The following is a 24028-nucleotide window of genomic DNA, read 5'->3' on the forward strand; positions in this document are numbered from 1 at the left end:
TAGTAGTTCTCACTTATGCACCTTCCGAAATACCACTAGTGGTATAAGAATATCCATATTGCGCGAGGTTTTGAAGGCCAAAATGAATAAGAAACACTCGCGATAGTTCAAAAGGCCCGAATGATGCTAATTGCGATGGCGGTGGTGACATGGCAGCTTTCTTTGTGTATTTTGGTCCTCGCCATTAAATCAATGTATCCTAGGAGGGTTGGTGAGCATGAAGAGATAGAGGAAGCTACGTCGAGTGAAAATCCAGGAAGTCGAAGGGTAAGCTAGCGGAGAGGAAACTAAAAAGCCAAAGAAATGAAGAATAGGGAAGCCGAAGGACAAGCCAGCATAGAGGAAGCTGAAGTGAGCATTGAAGAAGCCGAAGAGCTAGTGGAAAGCAGAAACGAATAGTCAGAGGCATCAGGAATATAAAAAAAGGAAAAAACAAGGAAGCATGTGCGTATAATCAGAGCAAGAGGAAGCTGAAGTTGAGACAGAGGTAGGAGAGACAAGAGAGGCAGGAGAAGTAGGAGAATAGGAGTGGAGCATAAGCTCAGCAGGCTTGGAGCAGAGAACTACAACAAAACAGTTTCTACCAAGTTAGGGTTGGAGCCCACGGGGTTGGAGCCTCAGAGCTGAAACAATTCGAATCCTTGGGAGTTGGTGCTCCTAAGTGCAGAACTATTGCCTTGGCAAAACACAGTTGGTTCTCTGGAGGTTGGAGCCTCACAAAAGTCCAAGTTCGTGCTTCGCAACTGATTGCAACCATTTATATATTGTATCTATTTCATTGCACTATTTGTGTTAATAAAAGCATTTATTCCAGCTATCTATTTCTGTGTCCCATATATAAATTTTTTGGTGATAAAAAGAACAATTAAAAAGAAATACTGATCCCCCCCGAGTATTTCCAACAGTTTCTTAGAATTACACTTATTCTAATCGACATTAGCTATATTTAAATATAAAAGATAAGATATCGTGATATGCTCAAGATTTTCTATCAACGTAACAAATCATGAGGCGAAAAATTTACATGTTGCTTGCTTTATTCGCCTTCTACGGTGGTTGACTTATCCTTTGACCAAGCTGCTAGAGTGCCTTCTTTATCGATCTAGCTTCTAAAAATAGGAAATTATTGTTGTCTTAGCCAATTTCAAACTACCCATATGACCTATTTCTGGGTTGAAACTACACAACCTATCAAACCTTGGACTTAGCTGCAGAAACATACATCAACTGCAAAATCATTATAATTCAGTAGCTCAAGTAGATATTAAGTTAAATAATAAAGGCAATTGGTATTTATGAAATAGAAGATGATTATGAACCCGCTATGCTATCAAACTTGTAAACTGATACCCAAATTGTAGTTATGAAGATAAAAAAGGGAGGAATGGAGTGAAAAAGAGTTGTAAAAAAAAGAAGCAATTCTAGTGTTCAACATTCCCCCACACAGAAGGCATTGCATGTCCTCATGAAAAATTTAAAAATTTCTAAGTCCTTTGTGTTACTGAGCCTCCACAGATACTTGAGAAAGGACATCAAAGTTACTCCTCCTTGATTTCTTAGCACTGACTGCCAGCCTCAGTTTCTTCATCAAAATTCTGTGTTGCAGGCCTATAATCTTCCTCTTAAGAAAATTGTTTTGAGCTATCAATTGCTTGTTTTTATTATACCTCAAACCAACATCAGGGAAAATTTTAGGGGCTAATATTGGCAAATAGGCTAATTTTCCATGCTTTTTCAAAAAAAAAAAGATTCACCAATTCCCATGTTTTCTTAAAACTGATTTGCGCAAATTTTATAAGAAAAAATTATTTTACCTTAATAATCACCAAATTTTTATAGAAACTATATAAAACGATTATAAGTTTTAATATTTTTACTAAAATATCACTAATCATTTTATAGTTTTCATGTTAAAGATTAGTAAGATTCGCCAAGGTTTCTAATCTTTAAGATAAATTTCCATCCTTAAAAATTTCCTTGACCAAGATGTATTATGATTTTTTCATTCTGGGTTTTATGGATTTTATTCTGTTCCTTTTCTGTTTCATTCTCCTTCTTCAGAAGTCTATTCAGTATTTCCAACTCATAAATTTCTTGCTTGAGGTTGTCTTGAACTTGAAGCTCTCCTAAAATATTAGAATGGATTGCTTCTTTTTCTTCTTGGTTCGAGGATGTTGCAATATTTTTACCCGTAGCTCTTCTTTCCAAAGATTCTATATAGTCATAAATTTCGTGTTGCACAAGATCAATCTCTGAAGTTATTCTAACTGGACCCTCAGCTGGTGATGGAATAGGTGATGATGGAACTGTTGGTGATGGAATTGGTGATGATGAAACTCTATTGTCAATTTGTTCTTTCTCTAAATCAAAAAAAATTCGGGGACTGTCGAGGCTATTCATGCATTTCTTATATTGAGCCTTAAACTTCTTCTTATGGTAGATGATGGTTTAGATGGTGATTTAGTACTAAGATATTGCTTCTTAACTTTTCCCTGCTCTATTTTCTCCTGCTCTGTTCTCTTTTTAGATCAACTTTCTTCCTTAGTGCTAGCTTTCTTTCTTCTAGGATTTTTCTTTTTAAGATTCACTAACATATCTCTAAGAGGAGACTCATCCTCTAAAAGTGGCTCTTGTTGTGGAGGTGAGTTATTTTCCATTGGCAACTTCCTTCTACTTTTGTTTGTCTTACCACTAGGCTCTTCTATTTCTTCTTCCTTGAAATGATTTATAACTAATAGATCTTCCGAATTGTCTCCTATGTTTCTCAGACTTCCTTCATTCAAGATTTTCACTATGTCGTGATGGTATAAAATTTTATCTATAGATTTTATTTTTCTTTGGACATTACCAACCATCTTTCTTAAAGTTGGAATTAGGAAATATGATAGGTGAATTTCATTTCCATCTAGAAAATTCGTCATTAAATGTGATTGATAAAATAACATGTTACTGAATCTTCCTTCACAAGTTATAAAATTTTGAATGATTAGCAGAAAGTGCCTTCATTTATTCTTCAAAGTCATGGCTAGTATTCCCTTTTTAAACATAAAAATGTCCATACCTAGATTCTTGAGAAAAACTCTCCATTTTTTCTTCAATTCTTCTGTTCTTAAACCATCTCTCTCCAATTCTTGGAAATATTGTGGCTCCTGCTACGAAAGACTAGATTAACACTAGGTTCATGTCCCCAATTTCTTCTTCAATTTTGTCATATGCCCTATCGAAATATTTTGTTACCTCCTCATGCCCATAGATTTTCTCTACAAATTCTAGCCACCTTCCGTGGTGAAAAAATTGTTTGACCTATGGATATCCCTCAATAAACTTAATACCATTCGTCTCTGACCTTAAAATAACTCCCATGGTAGAGAAGTATAGCCCATAATTTCTCTTTTGACAGGGTTAACGAGTGAGAGAAATTTTTGAGTATGGAATAAATTGAAAAATAGAGTTTAGGTGAGGGCGGTCTCGACAATAATAAAGGGCTTAGTAAAATGGAACTGATTTGGCATGAAGAGGATTGATGAATGGAGAGGAGACGGAGATATTTTAATTATATCACGGTTAAACCCCAACTTGGTTGACAATACACTATATTTTTGTTAAAACCCAAGTCGTGTGAGAATAATTAAGGGTAATCATTATTTAGTATGGCAGTAGCAATGGTTACTCATCATTTATTTCATAATTCAAATGTTATACCTTTATTATATAACTTAATATTTACATGCCTTTGATTCTTTATCTTACTGATTTTGATTTTTCCTTTATAGGCTGTCAAGTTGCTTTAGCTGCAATGTTCATTGGAGTTGTTTTTCCATAATTTTCATTTGCCTTGGTCGCAATCTACTAATTCATCGGCAGAATCCTATTAGAGCTGTAGATTGTTGAAAATTCCGTAGCTGCATTATTTTCAAAAGAGAAAAGAGCAATAAAAAGAAAATGGCATTAGAATAGGGAAAATAAAATCTAGGCTAACAAGAACTCTTGGCTTTCAACCCGAATTTTTTGTATAAACATGGAAACAATGTTGGTTTTCATGTGTGTGTGTGTGTGTGGATATCTATCTATCTATCTATCTATCTATATATATATATATATATATATATATATATATATATATATATATATATAGATAGATATATATAATTTCTTAATACATTTTATTTTTATTTTGAGAAAGAAAGTAGAAGACTAATTTGGAGAGGAAGAATAATCTTCCTTAACCAACTTCAAATGAAAATTATCTTACAACTTTCTAATAAATTCCTCGATTGTTAATGGTTTATGATATATTCGTAATGTATGACCATTTATTTTCAACTTTGCAAGTTTGAAGGCCATTTGACTTGTTTTGAAGGGATTTCACTAATTCAGTTGCCCTCAACTGAATTTGTCGGATATATTTGTGTGTGATATGGTGAAAAACATTGAAAAGATGGGTGTATACATGGCTAGCTGACATGTTTTATCTTGTTAAAGTTTTCATCTAAATATGGGCTTTTCACTTTCCTCCATGTTCGATGCACAATCAAGGAAGACGGTCATGCTGGATTTCACATTGATGATAGTTACTTTTTTTGTTGGAACATTATTTGCCACCAAGCACGTGATCTATATGCAAGCACCATTGATCTCAACTGGAAAGCAGTGGTTAAGTAATAAGGTGTTTCTCAATTTTAAAGCTAATGTGATAAAGATACCTATAGAAGGAACAAATGTTTCGTCATTGAATTATACTGAGTATGTTCCTTGTCATGATTTAAAGTATATCAACACTTTGAAAATTTTGAATTATTCTCAAAGAGTGAATTTCTAAAGAAATTTGTCCTCTCCACTTAAGGAACAACCTTTCTGTTTAATACCTCCTCCAAAAGAATAAAAGATCCCAATAAAATCTCCAATCATTAAATATTATGTGTGGTGAAGCAATATGAACCACTCAAATCTAGCAGAAAGCCAAAGGTGGGCAAAATTGGGTGCATAAGCAAGCTAAACTATGGTGGTTCCCAGGTGGTGGTACTCATTTCAAGCATGGAGCTTTAGAGTAAATCCAAACATTGGCAAACATGATAACTAATGGAATAGGGGATTTACGATCCACATGAGTGGTGCAAGTTCTTGATGTTGGTCGTGGTTTTGCAAGTTTTCCACCTTATCTACTTCCACTAGGTATACAGACAATGCTATTTTCTCCCACGCATGGGCACAAAAATCAGATTCACTTTGCTCTTGAACAAGGAATTGGTGCGATGATTACAGTTATTGTTACAACACAACTAACTTATCTAAGCAATTCATTTGAAATGGTCCATTATTCACATTGTGGTGTCAATTGGCATGAAAATGATGGTGTTCTACTAAAAGAAGTGGATCACCTTTTGAGAGCTAGTGGTTACTTTGTTTATTTCGCACCTCCTACTTACAGGAAGGATAAAGATTATCTCCATCAATAGGAGAAGTTGATGTCTGATAACTTGAACGTGTGGGAATATTATTTCTTGTCAAGTTCAAATAGCAATTTGGTTCAAGCCAAGAGATAAGGCATGCCAACTAGAGAAAGAAAAATACAAAATCCTAGTTTTATGTGATCAGGAACCTGATCCAAAACAATCATGGAAGAAACCATTAAGGAATTGTCTAAATTTAAGTCCAGAAGCAGAGTACATTCAACAACTTCCTCCATTATCGAAGTGTTTATCAATCTTCCCAAAATGACATCAGAAAATAGGTATCATTGCTGAAAATTTTAGTATAGACACAATATTTTGATAGAGGGAAGTCAATGAATATTGGACACTTATGAATGCTAGTAAATATGATATTCGAAATGGAATGGATATTATCTCTTTCTATGGCAGATTTAGTACTGGTTTAAGCACAAAAGTAGTTTGGGTGTTGAATATAATTCCTCCAAACTCTTGGAATACTTTACTTGATATCGATGTTAGAGGCTTGATTGGATCCTTTCATGATTGGCGTGGATCACATTCTTTGGCCAATGGGATTTTTCATCATCCAATGTGACTTAACTATAATCTCAAAAGTCGTAGATATTGCACCCAAATTTCTCTGCGATGCAAAAGTATATAATTTGGAAGGTGTTGGAAGCCGAGGAGAGCAATGCTAATTTTCCAAAAGGTGTTGTAATCTGTCCTTCAGTAAGGTATTAATGCAAACGGTGATAGAACTTGTCCGCGGGATATTAATGCCAACACATATATTAATCACGTTTTCAAATAAATATGGACTGTAAAAAACTATATCTTTTTAAATTTAAAAGCACATTATGAATGAAGGTTACATAAAAATTTTAAAATTCCAACTTGCACAACATTAATTACAAAGTCCAATAATGGAATGTTTCAAAACAAATCAAAGTTTTCGATGTCAAAATAAAAAGTTTTCAATTAGAAAAAGTCTTCTCAGTCTTCAAACTTTTTTCCATATGTTTAACTGTATGCTTGGAAATTCTCTCGAAATCTTCTTGAAATCTGTCAGCAAAACTGGATCACTGATTCTGCTCCTAGAAAATTGTGAGTTGTCTTTCAAAAAGGCACCCTTTTCCTTTGAATTTGGCACTGACATACTCCACAATTGCCACATATTAAAGTTGTCTACTGGACATTTGGGATTGATCGTTCTAATTGTTGATCTCTCCTGAAAGGCTGGGTGTGATCTTCTTGGATTTAGGATGATCCTCATAGCTGTCATCTACCATTTGTTCTTGGGGTGTCCAAGATATGTTAAAAACGAAATTTTGTACTTTGAAAATGTTGATTCGATTCCCCTTTTATTGAGACTCTGTCATTCATTAATTTATATTGTCCCAAGTAATGATCCAACTATATCCTTCTCGGGAAGTGATCCCAGCATATTCTCACCAAATCGAGCTAATTCACAAGATGTTTCAAATTTGTTGGCCTCACGACAATCAAAGTAGTTTTGGAACCAGTGAATTTTTGAATAGATTTTTGTCTTTAAATAACTATAATTATTCAAGAAAACTGTCCAGATCAAAAAAATATTTACTTCCTCCACATGGTCCTAAAAAAATGGCATCCCTGTAGGGCCACTTGTGAAAGATTATCTCTTCCATATCAATAGTAAACTACTCTATTAATAAAATAGAAAATCCCAACTGGGCTTGGACGCGCAAACACTGTAGCTGGTCCAGAGATGGATCAAAGTATGTATGTGATTTTATGAAAGAACCCCATTTCTATCATCCCAATATCCAACAGCAATATCAAATACTGAAATTGCAGAAAACCCTTCCTTTTAATGGCTTGGCACGTAAGAGATTGGACGAGCACTTGATATTTGTTGCCTTTATTCATTCATTTGGATCGTTATTGACATTTGGCATTTTATTACAAACCTTGGCTGTTCATTCTCTTGACATGCATCATTTTCGCACTGTTTTGGTTTCATCTGCAAATAAACCCACTTGATATTCATGCAACGAGAACTCACTTGGCACTTTAACACTTACTGTTAATTCCACATTTATCTTATGCACGTTTCTCATCTACGGACTAGATCCATCTGGATGTTAATAAAATGACCTCCATTTAAATCCTTGAGTGCAGAGGCATTGATGCAGGAGCATCTGGTTAACAGGGCAGAGATAGAAAGAAGGTTGGCATGGTTTCTGAGAAGGACAGGGAACATAGCTCGCAGAACGGACAGCATGTCTGTTTCATCTTTACTTTTAATCATTTTTATTATTTGTTGTTTTTGGTTACTGTTTAAAAATGCCTAGAATACTGTAACGAGTTCTAATTAGGAACAGTAATATTAGTTAGAATCATTAGTTGTTGAACAGTTATATACTATTGTAAAAACAAACAAAGGGAAACAAGTTAGCCATGGATAAATGTCAAATATGAAATAACTGATGTAACTGATAATTGAACAACTGACAGCAGTTATCTAACTGCTTGAGAACGAAGTTACAAAAACGAGGGAAAGCAAGCCCATAGGGGTTTAGCAGTGAAAAGTGAAAAGAAAGAACATAAATAAAGATATACATCTTGTTTTTTTTTCCAGTGCACAAACAACTCTTACGTGCGTCCTCAAAAAGAAACAGAGACTGTACAATTCCATGCTGTGCCTACATATTATTTTTTCTTTCATGTACAAAATCTATTACATGTTCTTGACAGACTTCAAACCAGCAGAAGGACAAACAACCAAACGGGAGGTGACACCAACCAGCATCGGTCACGAGTTACAGCGCCCAGACAAACACACTTACAAGGTATGCAAACGAAACTGAAGGCGAAACAAGTTTTCTTTCCACATATAATTAACAATTCATCTCAGCACAAATACAATTATTAATAGTCCATCTCAGCATACAAATTAGTGTTCAACGCCGTTTCAAACCCCATCCACTTCCCAAGCCTAGGGTTTGACAGGGTCATGAGTAAAAGCCACGGCGAGAACTACTCACTACAGTAGCAATAACCAAACCAACGACCCACACAAGAATCGATTACAGACAAGAAAAAAAATAAATCTAGTCGGAAGATATCCAGAATGGCCGGAAGCCCAATGCATTCGACCCAGTGAACAACTCCACCTGCATAGAGACGAAAGGAGGAAGGGTTAATTACCAACCCTTGAAGAAAAGTGGGAAATAGAGAAATTGAAAGGGAAAATGCAGAGAGCATGAACAAGAAATCATACCTGAAGGTGAGCCACGACTGCAAAGCAAAACCCTCGAACGGAAAACCCCTGCTCACAGAGGAGCCGAGCTATTAGAGTCTAAATAAGCAGTGGAAAATAAATCTGGCAGGGAACGAGAGCTTACCAGTTGAAATAGCCGAGAGCCGAACAGGGCAAACCAAGAAATCCATCAAACTTGGAGGCTGACGAACCGAGAATGCAACCAGAATGCCATTAACTTATAATGCTCAAATAACCATGGACTCTTGAGAGAAATGAACAGACAACACCGTGACAAACAATAACACCAGTGGGAAGCGCCAAACGACAGAGGAACAAACATACAAACGATACAGTAGCGAACTTACCAAAGCGACACCAGACCATCGAGGCATACAAGCCGGACCTGGAGCAACAGAACCGCAACCAAACGTTTGCCATACAGTTAACCGAGCAGGCAAAGACCGCATTGTGCTTTCACCGCAGACAATACAACGAATACAAAGGAAAAATCGCAGAGACTGTAGAGCTAAACTACCAAGTAACAATAATAACCCAAAGGGCGCGAACAGGGTAAAACCCAAGCGAGAACTTCCCAGGATCCCGAGGAGGGACAGTTGTCCACCGATAAGACCACCCCAGTACATGCCAAGTTGATTATAAATCAAACTGAAATTAATACCAAATCAATCATATACTGTCCGGTTCATAGAAGTGTTACACATCAGCTTAGGAGTGGCGGGACCACGTGGGCTGGCCCCATCAAGTGGTATCAGAGCAGTGTTTTGAGGAAGTAGAGGAAGATGGAAGTACAAAGACGAGGACGTGGAAGAGGTGCACGTAGAGGAGCAGATGAAGGATTGAGAGAACAGCTGAGAATCCTTATAGCTCGCTTAGAAGCAGTAGAGGCGGGTAGGCGACGAGACCCAGAACTTGGGGATGACAGTGAAGACGAGGCAGCAACTGTTACAGATGGGTCAGAAGAAGAAGCCCCAGAGTTGAGGCTGCTGCGTTCAGTTCTGTTAGCTAGCAGCAAGCCCAAACCGAAGATTCCTAACTATGATGGTAGTCTGTCCGCGGATGTCTTGCTGGATTGGGTGAGTGAATTAGACAAATATTTTGAAAATGAGGAGATCAGTGAGGACAAAAGAGTTAGATTTGTTGCGACCAAGTTAAAAGGACACGCTGCCCTATGGTGGGATAGTGTCCAAGCGGACAGAAGGCGAATGAACAAACTGCCGATAAGAAAATGGCCAAGGATGGTGGCAAAACTGAAGGGTAGATTTTTGCCTAAAGACTACCAGGTTGAACTTTATCGGCGAGTACAAAATTTAAGGCAGAAAGGTATGACTGTACAAGAATACACATAAGAATTTTATCGTGTAAATTTACGTGCTGGTTATACAGAGGATACTCCCGAAAAAACAGCAAGGTACGTGAATGGCTTGAGAATGGAAATATTGGACGAGATTAGCATTCTCTCTCCCCGAAGTGTTGAGGAAGCCTTTCAAAGTGCTGTAAAGGCGGAGGAAAAAGTCAACAGGAGACAAAATAACAGGAGAGGGAGAGGAAATGGCAGAGGACGAGGACAGTCCTATGGCAGAGGGAGAACTGCCGCAAACAACGAGGAAGGCAGCAGTTCCAGAGCTTCAGGGACAGCAGAGAAAGGAGAAAGCACCAGAGGAGGTCAGCCATACGAGCGGGGACAAGGAAATGGCTGCGGAAGAGGAACCAATATCCAGTGCTACAGGTGCCATAAGTGGGGGCACCGATCCTTCGAATGCCCGGAAGCTGAGCATGCGGGTCAGAGGGGAACACTTGTTGCACAGCCTGAGGAAGCTGAAGCACAACCCCGGGAGGTAGAAAACATGGCAGAAATAGGGGAAGCTTTGATTTTAAATGAAGTACTATTGAAACCAGCCAAGGAGGTGGCTGAACAGACCCGGCGAAAAGCACTGTTCCGAACAATTTACAAATCACTTGGAAAGTGCTGTAAATTGATAATAGACAGTGGAAGTACAGACAATTTGGTTGCTACCGAAATGGTGGAAAAGCTGGGACTGAAGCGACTTAAACACCCCACACCTTACACGGTGTCGTGGATACAGAAAGGCCACCAATTATTAGTTGATGAACAGTGTGAAGTTGAATTTTGCATTGGCAAATATCACGACACGGTGGTCTGTGATATAATGCCAATGGACGTGTGCCATATACTGCTCGAGAGATCGTGGCCGTATGATCGGAAGGTGACACACGATGGGAAGACAAATTGTTATAAATTTGTGAAAGATGGGATCAAACATACACTTGTACCCATCAGGGAAGAGGATGCAGTGGAACCGAGTGGAACAAAGGCACTATTAATTGGAGGAAAACAGTTTGTGAAGCAGATTGAAGAAAATGAGGTCAATTATGCAATTGTGAGGAGGACGAAACCGATGTTGCTGAACACAGAAAAATCAGAACTGCCTAAAGAAATTCAGGAGCTGTTGAAAGAATTCCAAGACATTGTGGTTGATGATTTACCTGATAAATTGCCTCCCAAGAGGAGTATCAGCCATCACATTGACTTTATACTGGGAGCAAGCTTGCCAAACAAGGCAGCGTATAGGATGAGTCCGAAAGACAATGAAGAAGTTCGCAAACAAGTGCAGGAGTTGCTGGATAAGGGACTGATCAGAGAAAGTTTGAGCCCCTGTGCAGTACCAACAATACTTGCACCTAAGAAGGGTGGAGAATGGCGAATGTGTACAGATTCGTGGGCTATTAACAAAATCACGATTCGATACAGATTTCCCTTGCCCAGGATGGACGACATGATGGACTGTCTTAGTGGGGCAGCTTATTTTACAAAAATAGATCTGAAGAGTGGTTATCATCAGATCAGGATTAGGGAAGGAGATGAGTGGAAGACAACATTTAAAACCAATGAGGGACTGTACGAATGGCTGGTCATGCAATTTGGATTAAGTAACGCTTCTAGTACCTTCATGAGATTGATGAACGAGATGTTAAAGGAATTTATTGGCAAGTTCGTGATAGTTTATCTTGATGATATCTTGATTTTCAGCAGAACGAAGGGAGAACATCTTCAACATGTTCGAAGGGTGTTAGAGAAGCTACAGTAGAACAAACTGTTGATAAACTTGAAGAAATGCACTTTCCTGCAGAAGGAGCTGGTCTATTTGGGATTTGTGGTTGCAGAAAATGAACTGAAAATGGACCCAGAAAAGATTGCAGCAATTATAAATTTGGCCGTCACCAAAAAGCTTATTTGGGGTACGTAGTTTTCATGGACTGGCAAGTTTTTATCGGAAATTTATTAAAAATTTCAGTGAAATTTGTGCACCAATGTTAGAGACCATCAAAAAGGCAACTCAACCTTTTTGCTGGACCAAGACAGCCGAAGACAGTTTTCAGCTTTTGAAGCGGAAGATCACGGAGAGGCCAATCTTGAGACTGCCCGACTTTAATAAACTTTTCCAGGTTTGATGTGACGCAACTGGAACAGCTATTGGCGCTGTGCTCAGTCAAGAAGACAGACCAGTGGCGTTTTTTAGTGAAAAACTAAATGAGAGTCAGTAGAAATATTCCTCATATGACAAGGAATTTTATGGAGTGGTCCAAGCTTTGAAACATTGGAGACACTACCTATTGGGCAATGAATTCGTTTTGTTCTCTGATAATTCGGAATTACAATATGTAATGCAGCAGCATAAGTTAAGCCATAAGCACGCCAAGTGGGTGGAATATTTGCAGAGTTTTACTTTTGTGTTAAAACACATAAGTGGGCAAGCCAATAAAGTGGCAGATGCTTTGAGCAGGAGAGCCTTGCTCCTACAGGAAAGCAACATACAGGTGATGGGATTCGAACATCTGAAAGATTTGTATCAGACGGACACAGATTTCAAGGAAGCTTTTGAAGCCTGTCAAAATCCCGTATTGAGAAACGCAAGCCCATGGTTAGACTATAATTTACAGGAAGGATTATTGTTCCGAGGTGGGCAGTTATGTATCCCGGACTGTTCAATGAGGGAGAATATAGTACGGGAGAAGCATAGTGGTGGATTAGCGGGACATTTCGGGATCAACAAAACTTTGGAGCAACTCGGACATTTTTACTATTGGCCTAAAATGAGCAGGGATGTACAAAGATTGGTAAACAGGTGTAAAGTCTGCCAACTGTCAAAGGGACACAGTCAGAATACTGGACTTTACACACCACTACCCGTTCCAAGCAGGCCATGGGATTCGGTCAGCATTGACTTTGTTCTCGGACTGCCTAGAACACAGCGGGGGTATGATTCGGTAATGGTGGTGGTAGACAGATTTTCAAAAATGGCTCATTTTATTCCTTGCCGGAAAACTAGTGACGCCACGTACGTGGCACACCTATTTTTCACGGAAGTTGTTAGATTACATGGCCTACCCAAAACTATCATTTCAGACAGGGACGTAAAGTTCACAGGACACTTTTGGCGCATCCTGTGGAAAAAGTTGGGCACGCAATTGAATTTCAGCTCTGCGTATCATCCGCAGACTGATGGACAAACGGAGGTGGTGAACAGGAGCTTGGGAAATTTATTACGGAGTTTGACTGGAGAAAATTCACGATTATGGGATCGAGCTCTTGCCCAGGCGGAATTCACTTATAACGATTCACCCAATCGTAGCACCGGACTTAGCCCATTCCAGATTTTGTATGGCATGCATCCTCGAGGAATACATGAACTGCGAGATTTGGGAAAGCTATAACGGAGAAGCGCCGATGGGGAAGATTTTGCAGAAGCGATGAGAGAGCTTCATGAAAAAGTCAAACTAAGGTTGCAGGACAGCGTACAAAAATACAAACAGCAATCATACTCAAAATGACGAGAGGTGGATTTTAATGTTGGAGACGAGGTCCTTACGCATCTGCGCCGAGAATGGTTTCCTAAAGGCATATATAACAAGTTAAAATATAAGAAAATTGGTCCATGCAAGATCCTACGGAAATTTTCAGCCAACGCTTACGAGATTCAGCTGCCACCGGACATAGGCATATCACCTATTTTTAATGTGGCGGATCTGTTCCCATATAATGCCCAAGCAGAGGATGATAGTGCGGTACAGCCAGAACGGGACACCCAATTAGAAAGCAGTTCTTGGAAGAAACAGTTACTTTCAGCCCGGACCCATGAGATTGAAGGGATCTTCAACACAGGTAGCCAAGAAGACGCGCAGGAAGGAATATCTGCATTACCTCGTCAAGTGGAGAGACCGTCCAATGGAGGACAGCTCGTGGCTCGATGCGGCACAGATTCAGAAGGTTGGTTATTCGGTGGAGGAACTCATGGAACGGAGCCATGAAATTTCTTTTACCCCGGGAGCCTGATGCAGGAGCATCTGGTTAACAGGGCAGAGATAGAAAGAAGGTTGGCATGGTTTCTGAGAAGGACAGGGAACATAGCTCGCAGAACGGACAGCATGTCTGTTTCGTCTTTACTTTTAATCATTTTTATTATTTGTTGTTTTTGGTTACTGTTTAAAAATGCCTAGAATACTGTAACAAGTTCTAATTAGGAACAATAATATTAGTTAGAATCATTAGTTGCTGAACAGTTATATACTATTGTAAAAACAAACAAAGGGAAACAAGCTAGCCATGGATAAATGTCAAATATGAAATAACTGATGTAACTGATAATTGAACAACTGACAGCAGTTATCTAACTGCTTGAGAACGAAGTTACAAAAACGAGGGAAAGCAAGCCCATAGGGGTTCAGCAGTGAAAAGTGAAAAGAAAGAACAGAAATAAAGATATACATCTTGTTTTTTTTTCCAGTGCACAAACAACTCTTACGTGCGTCCTCAAAAAGAAGCAGAGACTTTACAATTCCATGCTGTGCCTACATATTATTTTTTCTTTCATGTACAAAATCTATTACATGTTCTCGACAGAATTCAAACCAGCAGAAGGACAAACAACTAAATGAGAGGTGACACCAACCAGCATCGGTCACGAGTTACAGCGCCCAGACAAACACACTTACAAGGTATGCAAACGAAACTGAAGGCGAAACAAGTTTTCTTTCCACATATAATTAACAATTCATCTCAGCACAAATACAATTATTAATAGTCCATCTCAGCATACAAATTAGTGTTCAACGCTGTTTCAAACCCCATCCACTTCCCAAGCCTAGGGTTTGACAGGGTCATGAGTAAAAGCCACGGCGAGAACTACTCACTACAGTAGCAATAACCAAACCAACGACCCATACAAGAATCCATTACAGACAAGAAAAAAACAAATCTACCTGGAAGATATCCAGAATGGTCGGAAGCCCAATGCATTCGACCCAGTGAACGACTCCACCTGCATAGAGACGAAAGGAGGAAGGGTTAATTACCAACCCTTGAAGAAAAGCGGGAAACAGAGAAATTGAAAGGGAAAATGCAGAGAGCATGAACAAGCAATCATACCTGAAGGTGAGCCACGACTGCAAAGCAAAACCCTCGAATGAACAACCCCTGCTCACAGAGGAGCCGAGCTATTAGAGTCTAAATAAGCAGTGGAAAAGAAATCTGGCAGGGAACGAGAGCTTACCAGTTGAAATAGCCGAGAGCCGAACAGGGCAAGCCGCGAAATCCATCAAACTTGGAGGCTGACGAACCGAGAATGCAACCAGAATGCCATTAACTTATAATGCTCAAATAACCATGGACTCTTGAGAGAAACGAACAGACAACACCGTGACAAACAATAACACCAGTGGGAAGCGCCAAACGACAGAGGAACAAACATACAAACGATACAGTAGCAAACTTACCAAAGCGACACCAGACCGTCGAGGCATACAAGCCGGACCTGGAGCAATAGAACCGCAACCAAACATTTACCATACAGCTAACCGAGCAGGCAGAGACCGCATTGTGCTTTCACCGCATACAATACAACGAATACAAAGGAAAAATCGCAGAGACTGTAGAGATAAACTACCAAGTAAAAATAATAACCCAAAGGGTGCGAACAGGGTAGAACCCAAGCGAGAACTTCCCAGGATCCCGAGGAGGGACAATTGTCCACCGATAAGACCACCCCAGTACATGCCAAGTTGATTGTAAATCAAACTGAAATTAATACCAAATCAATCGTATACTGTCCGGTTCATAGAAGTGTTACACATCAGCTTAGGAGTGGCGGGACCACGTGGGCTGGCCCCATCAGGCATGCACTCATCAAACTAATCAAATATAGATAGGAAACCCCGAATCCACGAAACCACCCCAAAAATTCTACAAAACCATGACAAAATCGCCAATTTGCCAATTGTCATTGTATATAGTATCTTCAATAGTTAGTGTTCATCGTGGCAGTAGAGATTGGAATTTTGTTTCCTTAGCAAACTAGCACTTCGCGTCAGGGTATGCCACATTAGTTTTCGTTTTGAGGTTGTGTTTTTTATTATTAGTCTTGCATTGTACTTTATACCACATGCACGGGGTGAAGATAATCCTTGTATAAATATATAAAACATTTTTCCGTGGTGAATATAATCCTGGTATAAATATATAAAAATTTGGGTAGTTTATACCATGCACGGGGTGAATATAATCCTTATATAAATATATAAAACATTTGGAGAGTTGGTGTTTCGAATGGATTTGCAAGTAGTCTTACTCGTGTTAGCAACTGTCTCTCCCTCCATGTGTGGGGTGTGGGCTCTTTCAACTGTCTCTCCCTCCATGTGTGGGCTCTTTCCACACACTGTATCTCTCCGTCCATGTGTGGGCTCTTTCCCTCCATGTGTGGGCTCTTTCCCTCCATGTGTGGTCTCTTTTGTGATGCTTAGTGCTTGATCCTCTCGTTGTATCTCTCCTTCCATGGTGCACTGTATCTCTCCCTCCATGTGGGCTCTTTTGTGATGCTTAGTGGCTGATCCTCTCATTGTATCTCTCCTTCCATGTGGACCCTTTCATGATGCTTAATGCCCTATTTGATTGACTCATGCGATGGGCTCATGATTTGTGCACTGGTTGTTGACTTGTCTTCTTTGCTTTGCGCCCCAATAACTCTTTAATAAAAATACTTTGACCCTGCAATGAACCTAAGACTAAATTTTTTTATTTTAAAACAAATGTTTATTTCCGCACACTTACAAATATTTTTGCCAGAAATTGTATATTTTTGTTGTTGACAAAATTAGGGCTAACAATTGGCTACCCGATGCTAAAAAACATCAAAATCACAAGCGCTTAAAAGCGAGCACATCCAAATTAAAAGGAAATGCACATTGAAATTTGGTATAACATAAACTTAAAATCCCAAGAGAAATTAGCATTTGATAACAACCTGTAATAAGTTAGATCTTACAAATTTATTTTTGGGGTTGGATTTATTGGTGCCTATAAATATATTTAATAAAAAACTAAAAAAGATGAAACAATTTACAGAGTTTCCAAGTAAATACAATGTTCTTTTATATTGATGTGACAATATTATTTAATGATACAACATTATGTTTATAAATATAATTGATTACAAAAGTTATTTAAATTGATGAAAATAGACCATTACATTGATTTACGCCCTCTCTGTGTAGTCATTAGCCTAAACTATTGAAGTGCATGTTACCAATTCTTTCTGTCAACATTTTGTATGTGCTTTTGTCTTCAATCAAGAACAAGGTCACCAAGTCGTTATCTTATTAGTCCCTGCCATCTAACAATGGCCAGGGACTATAGTAATCGATTATGCCCATCTTAGCATTAGTTCACCTATTTGTCAATTCCACTGATCATGATATAACCAAAGTTTCTCGATAAAGACTGATTCGCCATCCAAAGTTTTTCAATACAGATTTATTTTCCTTCTTATTTGGCCTCTTCCCGAGGCCGAAGAGCAAAACCATATGTTATAATTAGTAATTTGTTTCGTATTTTCAAACTAGTAAATACTAGCTGAATTAATGCTAGTATTAGGAGAGCACATTAAATGCCAGTTCTGTTTCACTGGCATACATGGTAAGTTTAATATGTTTCCTTTCCTAGCTTTCCCTTTTTGATGTATGGATCTCCCTTTTTGATGTCTGGATCTCTTTGACATCTGGATCTTTCTGACATTGCCATTTGGGCCTTTAATGTTATATACCTAGGGGGGATAATATGGGGTACCAAGGAAGGTACCCAAGGTAATAATGTAATAATGAGATGGGCCATAGTAATAAATAAGGTGGTCAACCCATGTCATGTAAGGGACCACAAGTAGTTAATAATAATGTAATGGGCCCATGGTATTAGTTGGTGGTATGAGGGAACCATGGTAATGATGCATGGTATTGTATGTATGAGGCCTATATAAAGGCTAGAGACTCCACATGGAGAGATATGAAGATGAAGAGAAGGATTCTTGTATGAACAGGCATATGGCTTGTGGAGTGTTCTCCTTCCTTAAGGAGTGAATGTATGGTGTTGCCCTACCATAAGGGTTTTGATAATAAAGTGAATCATTTCTATATTTGGATCTTGTTATTCTTGGGTTATTTCTATTATCATAATATTCTTGGGTTAGATCTACAACAATTGGTATCAGAGCACTTTCTTGGGCAAACCGTGGAGATTTTTTTTTTATTTTTTTTTATTTTTGCAGGGATTTTTGGGTGGCGAAATTGTAGATCAGATCTGTATGTTTTGGTGCTAGATCTGCAGAATCTAATTACATATCTGTATTCCTTATGAAAAAATACCCAAATTCAAAAAAAAAAATCAGTTGAATCAGAGTCCGGATGAAGTAGATATCGTTGATTTAAAAATCAGTGGGGTTGCAGACAATTTTCAGGACAGCGAGTTTTCGGCGCAGGTCTAGAAGTTTTGGTGCCAGATCTGCAAGATCCAGTTGTAGATCTGGAATCTTTGTGAAAAAACACATGATTTAAAAAAAAAAATCAGTCGAATCAGAGTCCGGATGAAGGAGATATCGCTGAATTAAAATCAACTCTTTTTGCAGAAATTTTTGGTGACGGCGGGAGAGTAGCAGCACAGATCTGAAATTTCAAGTGCCTAGATCAAGATTTCTACCACATGGGCAGATGCAGAGTGGTTGTTCCATTTCTAAAAACAGGTTATAATAGAGATTCTGAGCAATATTGACGGATCGGTGACCATTTCAATTTTTCACCAATATTTTTGTGATGGCGGGCCTAGATTGGAATTCGAGGGACTTATATAAATTTGACGGTTCTCACACGTCAACATGGCTAGCACAAATGGAGCAGTATTTCAGATTGAATCATATCCTAGATGATTGGACTAAGCTTATGGTGGGGACCAAGTACCTGGACAATGAACGATGGATATGGGCGGAATGGCATCAGCGTTGCAATGGACCTTTTCAGAATTGGGATGCCTTCAAAAAAGCTCTTATAGAGCGCTTTGGCCGTAAATCTAATCTTGTGGATAAGCTCACACAGACAGACACACAGCCTAGCAAAGATTTTATTTTTACAGAAAAGAAGGAAACTATGGAACCTAAAGGGTTATTTCCTACTGGTATATCCTTATTGCAGATTCATGGATTGATTCAGAAAGAGAAGATCATTGTTTCTATCAATCCTAGTTGTCAACATAATTTTATCAGTGTTAATTTGGCAAAAAAATTGCAAGTCCCAGTAAAACAAATTGAACATACACAGGTTGATAATAAGGATGTTCAAATCTATAAGGATTTGAAGCTTTCTATGGATAAGTATGTGTTTCATGGTGATTTTTATGCTTCAGATATGAATAACATGGATGTTGTTTTAGGATACCCTTGGATGGAATTAGTGGGTACTACCAATATTAATGTGCAGAAGAAATTCCTGAAGCTCTGGTATAAAAAGAAGAAAATTACATTACAGGATATTTCCATTAAGAAGCAGGTAGAGTCCAAGGAGGCTGAAGCAGAAGATGTTCAAGGGACTGACATATCAGATGATGAGCCTTTGATGATCGACAATCAAACACAAATAGAGGCTACAGAAGCAAAGGTTACAGGTGATGATACATCAGAGGAGGGCTCAGTGGTTGAAGTCATATTGATAAAGAAGACACCACAACAGGCACCACAGCAGGGTGAAGTAAAGAAAAAGCCATCATGGGTTAAAACTTCAACATATCATCACCCACATCACCCAGCAAGACAACAATCAAGATGGCAACCAATTAGCCACATGGACAACAAACCCCGCAGGACAGATCGAGAGGAACAAAGATCCACCTACTACACATCCACACAGAAGAGCTACCGCAGTCAACTTCCATCGCAAGCGAGCGAGGCACCAGCAAGATCGAGGGTTCACCTTTCTCTTGGATGGCTAGATGCACGTGCATGGTATCAGTGGACTACTCTTTTGAGTAGATCTTATTATTTATGTTCTTCCCATGTTTTGGGGATGAAACATGCTTAGGGGGGTGGAATTTTATATACCTAGGGGGGATAATATGGGGTACCAAGGAAGGTACCCAAGGTAATAATGTAATAATGAGATGGGCTATAGTAATAAATAAGGTGGTTAACCCATGTCATGTAAGGGACCACAAGTAGTTAATAATAATGTAATGGGCCCATGGTATTAGTTGATGGTATGAGGGAACCATGGTAATGATGCATGGTATTGTATGTATGAGGCATATATAAAGGCTAGAGACTCCACATGGAGAGATATGAAGATGAAGAGAAGGATTCTTGTATGAACTTGCATATGGCTTGTGGAGTGTTCTCCTTCCTTAAGGAGTGAATGTATGGTGTTGCCCTACCTTAAGGGTTTTGATAATAAAGAATAATTTATATCTATTTCTATCTTGTTATTCTTGGGTTATTTCTATTATCATAACATTCTTGGGTTAGATCTACAACAATTGGTATCGGAGCACTTTCTTGGGCAAACCGTGGAGATTTTTTATTTATTTATTTATTTTTGCAGGGATTTTTGGGTGGCGAAATTGTAGATCAGATCTGTATGTTTTGGTGCTAGATCTGCAGAATCTAATTGCAGATCTACATTCCTTGTGAAAAAATACCCAAATTCAAAAAAAAAATCAGTTGAATCAGAGTCCGGATGAAGGAGATATCGCTGATTTAAAAATCAGTGGGGTTGCAGACAATTTTCGGGACAGCGAGTTGCAGACATGGTGATTTTTATACTTCCGAGATGGATAATAGGGATGTTGTTTTAGGATATCCTTGGATGGAATCCGTGGGTACTATCAATATTAATGTGCAGAAGAAATTCCTGAAGCTATGGTATAAAAAGAAGAAAATCACATTACAGGATATTTCCATCCATAAACAGGTAGAGCACATGGAGGCTGAAGCAAAAGATGTTCAAGGGACTGACATATCAGATGATGAGCCTTTGATGATCAACAATCAAACACAAACAGAGGCTGCAGAAGAAAAGGTTACAGGTGATGATACATCAGAGGAGGGCTCAGTGGTTGAAGTCATATTGAAAAAGAAGACACCACAACAAGCACCACAGCAGGGTGAAGTCAAGCAAAAGCCATCGTGGGTTAAAACTTCAACATATCATCACCCACATCACCCCGCAAGACAACCATCAAGATGGAAACCAAGTAGTCACATGACGGATAGAAAGGAGAGACGATCCACCTACTACACATCAACACAGAAGAGCTGCCACGGCCAACTTCGATCTCAAGCGAGCGAGGCACTAGTAAGATCGAGGGTTCACCTTTCTCTTGGATGGCTAGATGCACGTGCATGGTATCAGTGGACTACTCTTTTGAGTAGATCTTATTATTTGTGTTCTTCCCATGTTTCGGGAACGAAACATGCTTAGGGGGGTGGAATGTTATATACCTAGGGGGGATAATATGGGGTACCAAGGGAGGTACCCAAGGTAATAATGTAATAATGGGATGGGCAATAGTAATAAATAAGGTGGTTAACCCATGTCGTGTAAGGGACTACAAGTAGTTAATAATAATGTAAAGGGCCCATGGTATTAGTTGATGGTATGAGGAAACCATGGTAATGATGCATGGTATTGTATGTATGAGGCCTATATAGAGGCTAGAGACTCCACATGGAGGGACATGAAGAGAAGTATTATTGTATGAACAGGCATATGGCTTGTGGAGTGTTCTCCTTCCTTAAGGAGTGAATGTATGGTGTTGCCCTACCATAAGGGTTTTGATAATAAAGTGAATCATTTCTATATTTGGATCTTATTATTCTTGGGTTATTTCTATTATCATGATATCTTTGGGTTAGATCTACAACAATTGGTATCAGAGCTATAACAATAACACTTATGTGGTGTTGGGATCTCCAGAGCTGGGTTTAATACCTTATTGCTGAGAATCCCAGGTCTCTGTTTTCATACCATAACAATCTCGAATCTCACCTTAGAATATATAATATCGCTACAACTCGTTGTGCCCTTGCTTCAGCAAGGCAACGACAATAGCCTGGAACAGCCCGCTTCACGCCCCAAGAACAGAGAAAAACGAGAGTTTTTTTGCGGCAATATCATCACCTGAGACGATATAGCAGTCATGGATAAGGACATGTGAGCAGGAATCTACATATGAAAGGGAAAACATATAATTTATCTAGGTAGCAACAAGTATGGTATCTTTCGATACTGAACTCTTCTTGTTGCTTGCAGCAATTTAAAATTGTTATCATTTTACCTATGAAAGTAAGAAGTAAATGTTCTGTAGTATTTTTTACCTGTGAAAGTAAGAACAAGAACAAATTGATAGGTAATGTTCATTTCACTATATATTTTTTACTTTTATTCAAAAGAACAAGGATTTGGATTTTAACAGCGGTAGGATAATTGTGAACAAGGATTTGGATTTTAGCAATGGTAGCATAATTGTTTTGCTACAGAATGACTAGTTTTCTTCTCTATTTCGTTAATGCTACTTACAATTTCTATAGACCATGCAAGGCCAAACTGGATGCCTTCCGTTGGGACCGAGCAGCTTCTTCCATATCTAGGAGATGCAATTGCCAAACTGGATTCCTGTCAATGCCTGTCAAGGTTGTCTACGTGAACCGAGCATCTTATGCCTGTCAAAGTCGTCTACGTGAGCCAAGCATCTTCTTCCAGCTTATGCCCGTCAAAGTCGTCTGCGCGAGCCGAGCATCTTCTTCCATCGTGGCAAGAGACAAAGTAAACTATCTCACTCTTCCCTCTTCTTAATCTGTAAGTATCCCTTCTTAATCTGTAGGTAACAAGAAATCACACTTCAGAGCCAATATTCTAGTAAATTGCAATTCAGAATACGTTGTTATTAAACAACATACATTGCATAACTTGCAGAGAGATGAAAGAAGAAACAAAATCCGGTTGCATAATCCATGGTTGTATTCTTCTCTGCGCGTACAAGGTTCGAGCTCCAAACGACAAATGAATGGAAAAACAAGTCCACAGAATCAGATTTGGCAGGCACAAGGCATGCTATAAGAAATCATAATAGACATCGCTGGCCTTCCTTGCGTCATTCAAAAGTACCTTTTTTATATTTTCTGGCCCATCTAACGATTTTTTTGCCGCATAGGCTACTAATTCACGTGAGACTAAGTAATTAAATAGTCAAAGTATGCACAAACACCACCGAATTTTCTCATAACGCTGCAATAGCATTGGCCTAACACGAAAATAATCCTGAGTTGTTTTTTTCTTTCTAAAAAATCTCGATTTGCAAATTAAGGCACTCTTACGAAGGCAAAATCAAACAGTAATACATCTGCCTGCACAGATAGATACTACAATTTTGGTCTTTTTACAACAATCCAGACTGCATGCTACTGCAATCTTGAATTTCGAAACTTTAATTTAGAAATTATCATAACGGTCCTAGAAATCCAGGGAAAACAAAATATTACAGAAGAAATCGAAGCCAAGACAAAGGAAAATCCCATATTTAGCAAAATTTTGTGGCTTTGAAAGCAGAAATTGAGTTATAAAACAACATCAAGGGTTCACAAAATCCTGAAGAAAATCCTATAATCCAAAACTCGATCGTTCTTACATGTTCGAACCCAAAGAACAAATCTTGAAAACCTTAGAAATTTACCTGCAAATAAGTTGTCGACTTTCCTCGACTTCCTTGAGGCATAAAAGAGAAAGAGGATCTGCGACCTGTTGCTTATGCCATGTCCAGCAGGTTCGAAGCGCCTGCACCATTGGTAGTGAAATGATGAGCTTTGGTTTGTTGCTAGCCAGTGATGACCTCCACGTTCTCAAGCAAGCTAACCAGTGGTGAGCTCCACCTTCAATCAGCTTTATCAGGAAAAATGGCAGGCTATCATCTACCAGCTTTAACAGGAAAAATAACAGCAGACATACATCT

The 24028-nt window shown here is 38.8% G+C and overlaps 1 pseudogene; it reads left to right on the plus strand.

Moving 5' to 3' along the window:
- The first annotated feature begins 4495 nt into the window (after positions 1-4495).
- LOC149186548 (putative methyltransferase PMT6) lies at positions 4496-10147 on the plus strand (annotated as a pseudogene).
- Positions 10148-24028: the final 13881 nt, after the last annotated feature.

Source organism: Pinus tabuliformis, chromosome 3_1 (assembly GCF_031772625.1).
Source record: "Pinus tabuliformis cultivar Carrire ecotype Pingquan chromosome 3_1, CPIR1, whole genome shotgun sequence".
Lineage (NCBI taxonomy): Eukaryota > Viridiplantae > Streptophyta > Pinopsida > Pinales > Pinaceae > Pinus > Pinus tabuliformis.